Source organism: Dendrobium catenatum, unplaced genomic scaffold (assembly GCF_001605985.2).
Source record: "Dendrobium catenatum unplaced genomic scaffold, ASM160598v2 fragScaff_scaffold_51, whole genome shotgun sequence".
Taxonomy (NCBI): Eukaryota; Viridiplantae; Streptophyta; class Magnoliopsida; order Asparagales; family Orchidaceae; genus Dendrobium; species Dendrobium catenatum.
In genome coordinates, this window is record NW_021318513.1 from 669019 (window position 1) to 674894 (window position 5876).

A 5876-nucleotide genomic window follows, 5' to 3' on the forward strand; every position below is an offset into this window, starting at 1 on the left:
ATCGACAACAACAACAACATGAAGCCTTTATCCCACTACGTGGGGTCGGCTACATGAATCTTTTTTCTCCATTGTGTCCTATTAAAAGTCAAATTCTCGTTTAAATCTAATAAAGAAAGGTCATTCCTAATATTTTCTAACCAAGTCTTTTTAGGTCTACCCCTACCTTTCTTAACACAAGTCAAATCTAATACCTCTACTCTCTTAACTGGGTCGTCGGAAGGCCGCCTTTTTATGTGACCAAACCATCTAAGGCGACTCTCTCTAATTTTATCTTCTATTGGAGCTACTCCAACCTTTTCACGTATATGCTTATTTCGTATCCTATCTCTAAGGGTAAAGCCACTCATCCACCTGAGCATTCTCATCTCTGCCACACTTAACTTAGTATTATGCTTCTCTTTTAAAGGCCAACATTCGGCACCATATAGCATTGCAGGCCTCACTATCATCTTATAGAATTTTCCCTTAAGTTTGAGGGGTACATTTCTATCACATAACAAGCCCGATGCATTCCTCCACTTCAACCATCCAACTTGAATTCTGCTGATAATATCCCCATCTATTTCACCATCACTCTGAACAATAGATCCAAGATATCTAAAACGTGTACTCTTATTAATGACTTGATCGCCTAAAGTCACAATCCCCTCACTAGGACTATTACTGCTAAAATTACACTCCATATATTCCGTTTTAGATCTACTTAAGCGAAAACCTTTAGACTCTAAGGTTGACCTCCATAATTCAAGTTTACCTTCAACTCCCTCTCTAGTCTTGTCAACAAGAAGAATATCATCAGCAAAAAGCATACACCAAGGTACATCATCTTGCAAATGTCTAGTGAGAACATTCATGACTAAAACAACAAGATATGGGCTTAAGGCTGATCCTTGATGTAACACAACCGAAATTGGGAAATACTTGGTCAATCCACCTTGTGTTTGAACACAAGTAATAACTCATGCATACATATCTTTAATGATTTGAATATAAGCATTATTAACTCCTTTCTTTTCAAGAACTCTCCATAGCACTTTTCTTGGAACTTTATCATATACTTTTTCTAAATCAATAAATATCATATGTAGATCCTCCTTATTTTCTCTATATTTCACCATCAAACCTCTTAATAAATGTATGGCTTCCATAGTCGACCTACCCGGCATGAATCCAAATTGATTTTGAGAAACATTAGTATCATGCCGCAACCTATGCTCCATAACTCACTCCCATAGTTTTAAAGTATGACACATTAACTTAATTCCTCTATAATTCGTGCAATCTTATGCATCACCTTTATTCTTAAAAATAAGAATTAACACACTCATTCTCCACTCAAGTGGCATCTTTTTAGTCTTCAAAATAGTATTAAAAAGTTTAGTAAGCCAAGAAATACCTTCATCTCTTAAGCATTTCCACACCTCTATTGGAATATCATCAGGTCCAACAGCTTTCCACCCTTCATTTTCTTTAAAGCATGTCTAACTTCAGTTTCACTAATACGCCGATAAAAACATATATCTTTATTTTCATTTAGGATGCTAAGATCACTATAGTCAATCTTATTATCACAATTTTCATTAAAAAGTTTAGCAAAATATTTCATCCACCTTTGTTGAATATTATCTTCTAAGAAAAGTATTTTTTTGATCTTCATCCTTAATACACTTCACTTAAACTAAATCCTTACTACTCTTATCTATTTGTTTGACTAACTTATACATATATCTTTCTCTCTCCTTAGTATCTAATCTATTATATAAATCATTAAAAGCTAAAGTCTTAGCATCGCATATTGCTTTCTTAGATTCCTTACGAGCCTCTTTATATCTTTCCCAATTATCATAATTTTTAAAATTAAACCAATTTTTATAACAAATCTTATTCTTAATCTTTTCTTGCACATTTGGATTCCACCACCAACTATTTTTACTATTAGGAGATTTTCTCTTTGATACTCCAAGCATATCTTTTACAATATTCTTAATATTACTAGCCACTTCTTCCCACATAACATTAGCATCCTCATGCATAGATAAAATCTTAAGATCTAAAATCTTACTCTAAAAAATAATTTTGTTAATATTCTTTAAAAGCCCCCATTTAATTTTAGAATATCATTTTACTTTATTTTTTATTACCTTTATTATAAAATCCAAAACTAAGAATTGATGTTGTGTACATAAATTTCTATTCGAAATAACTTTACAATCTTTGCAATCTAAACGATCTAATTTTCTTATAAGAAAATAATCAATCTGGGTTATACTATAGCCATTTTTATAAGTGATGAAATGCTTATTTCGTTTCTTAAATAAGGTATTAACAATTAAAAAATCATAAACTAAACAAAAATCTAATATGGTCTTTCCACCTTCATTTGTTGTTCCAAAACCAAAGCCACCATAAATGCTTTTAAAATCATCTACCTCTCTACCAACATGTCCATTTAAATCTCCTACAATAAAAACTCTTTCTTTTAGAGGTATCTTTTGTAATAATTCTTCTAAGTCATTCCAAAAAATTAATTTAGAACTCATATCCAAATCTACTTGAGGAGCATAAGCACTTATAATATTAACAATCTTATCGTCAACAATAATATTTAAAGCTATAATTCTATCTCCAATCTGTTGACCTCTTTTTTGTATGAGGTCACTCTTAAATCCTCCCTGAGTCCTATATCCTAGGATCTTCCTAGTTCCTAGCCCTTAGGCTTAATCCAAATCTTAACTCAATCCAAACCCAGAACTCTTAGGCTAAAGACTTAGGTCCTAAAGCCCTTTCTAAGTGATTTTACCATCACCTTGAAACCCAATCAATTGACATCTGATTCAGGGTATATCAATTTCATATTGATGCGACATGTTTTTAGTGTCGATCCTCCAAATTTAAGCCTAGTTTAAGGTCTCTAACCCCACAAACTTAATCCAATTCCAAAGGTTGCAAAACCTTCAAATATTTATAATCAATGCCACTAGACCTTACACCTAGTAGAACTTGACCTTGGAGCCCCCTCCAAACCCTTTCACCATCTCCAATACCTTGATTTTGACTTATTGAACAATAGTCTACATCTTCCCAGATTCAATTTGGCCTTGAATTTAATCAGGGCAAAAATGACCAAAATTCCCTTAAGGGAATTTTTGGACTTTTGGCCTAGACTTGACTTGATTTGATCATCAATCTTTGAAACCTCTCTCAAGTGTTTCCAATTGACCTTTGGAACCCTTTTGACCCAACTCCTAGTCCTGGGTCAACTCAAGTCAACCAAGTTGACCAAATGGCCCATACACCTTAAACCACCTAATCCACTTGACCAAGATCATTCCAATTCCCTTTGAACCCAAGGGGTGACTCCTTGGGCACACAAGAGACCCCTCTTGGAGACCCAAGCCTTGGGCTCACTTGGGTTAGCCTTTTGGCTTGACGCAAGTGACCAAAGAGAGGCATCCTTTGAACCATCTCTCAACCTTAATCAAATTGAATCCAAATCAATGTGTCATTGGGTCCCCCTTGACCCAATGCACCTCTCTTGACTAGCCCAGCCTCAGGCTCCACTTGGGTCAAGAGTTAGGCTAACCCAAAGTGGCCAAAATCACTTGGGATTGATCCAATTCTTGTCCTAAGTCAAATCAAACTTGACCAACACTTCCATTGGGTCTCCCATGACCCAATACGTCTCCCTTAACTAGCTCAACCTCTGGCTCCACTTGGTTCAAGAGTTAGGCTAACCTAAAGTGGCCAAAACCACTTGAGATTAAGCCAATCCTTTCCCTAAGCTAAATTGAACATAATCAACACTTATATTAGGTGGCCCTAGGTCCTATACACTTCCTCCAGCCAGCCCATGCCTTGGGCTGACTTGGGTCAGGTTTTAGGCTAGCTCAAAGTAGCCAAAACCATATGGACCCGAGCCATATTTGAACCCAGATCAAATTGAACCCAATTGCCACTTGCATTAGGTGCACCAGACCAAGACCCACCTCCCACATCAAGCACAGGGTCTGGCCTGACCTGGGTTGAGCCCAAATCAACCCGAACCGAGAAGATTTGGATCAATCCAAGCCACCTTTGAATCCAGATCAAATTGAACCCAATTTCCGCCTGCATTGGGTGGACCAGACCCAGACCTACCTCCCACTTCAAGCCCAGGGTATGCAATTCGACCCAAACCGAGCAGGTTTGGGTCCAACCGAGCCACCAGATCAAGTTGAACCTCCCCAGGCCCAATTGAGCTCACCCTCAACTCCAGCATGTCCCCATTGTTCTTTCTAGGTCAACCCGACCCAAACCCCGGCCGACGGCTGTTGGAACCAATGGAGAATAAGCTCTGGTGGTCACCCCAGCCGATCCTGACCCAAAGCCTTCCAAAGGCTGTGGCTCACCGGCTTGAAGCTCACGAGCCCTCTAGGACGATGTTCCCTTCCACTTGGCGTCAATCCGCAGCCCCTCCAGCTCAATCCCGACCATTCAAGCTCGCGGGAGGTGGCTGAATAGGTTCAAGCTCTCAAGACTTCAGAATTTGATCCCAGACATTTCAAATCACTGCCAAGAGCTCCTTCGACTTCCCAGCGTCTTCCCCCAGCTTCCCAGGCCGTTCCTTCGATCCGTTCAAGCGAACTCCAACGAAAGCTCTCGGCGTCCAGCTCGAAGTCGTATCTCCGGTCGTCCTCCAGTCCCGATGTCTGAAGGAGATATGCTCGCCATCACCTCATGAAGCTTCCTGATAGAGAAGCTCATCCGTTGAGACTTTCTCTACGGTAATATCTCCATCCCGAGCTCCCTAGCTAGGTAGTCCGGTTAAGTGTGAAGAAAAAATTCACCCCAATAGATTTCCACCGTTGGATTGAAGGTTTTTTATCCCCTGATCCTCTCTGTGAAATTTCATTGAAGTTCACCGGCGGGATCGCCCGAATTACGCCAGAGAAGCTTCACGGTCTCGGGTTCGCTCGGGAGGTTGAAGATGAAATCCTGGCCGTTGATTTCAATAAACGGCGCGGATTAGATCCTGTGGTCTTGGAGCCTGTTTGATCCTAGCCGTCCTCCATCCGATGGCTATGGTTAATTCGACCGTTATCCGGCAATGCCAATGATTGCCCGACCAATCACGATGTGACGCGTGTAAAGCGCCGGTTGACTGTGTAATGGCTGGATTAATTTTACATGAAATTCATCGAAACTTCAAAAATTAATATCTCCCTGCACACTTGGCCAAATTAGGTGTTCTTAGGCTCATTGGAAAGGTCTTAGGGAGACCTACAAAAGCCCTATGTTCCAGGTCCTAATTGCATCTGTGTTAAGTTTAATTTCAGTTTGAGTGTTATTTCAATTTTTGCAATTATTATTTAATTTCAATTCCCCAGGACCTGGAACTTTGGGAGATTGAATTTGAGCATGTCCCTGACATGCCCAAATTTTATCTCCCCTGTTTGAGATGTTTAAGGGCACTTTCCACTAATTTTGAGTTTAAGGGTCATGGGTTGACCCTTAAATTCAAAATAGGATTCAAACCTTTCCAATGGGATTTAGGGTGTGATTTTCTGTGTGATGATGATGTGTAGGGTAGGGAGTTTAGAGCCAGTGATTTTATCCCAATCCAAGCTTAGGATAGCTCCATAGGAATTTCTCAATGCGACTTAGAGTTCACCTTAGGTGGCTTGGTTAGCCACCTTAGAGTATTCCATTTGAGCCCAAATTTGGTGTGTTTAGGCCTTGGGATAAGATGATCCCATGGTCCAAATTTCATCAGGTTTGGAGCTCATTTGGTCCACCAAATAGGAGCCATAGTACTCCCATGCTAGAATTACCCTTTAGCCTTAATAAAACTCTAATAAATCATGCTTAACTCCTAAAATTCCCTAAAATACTCC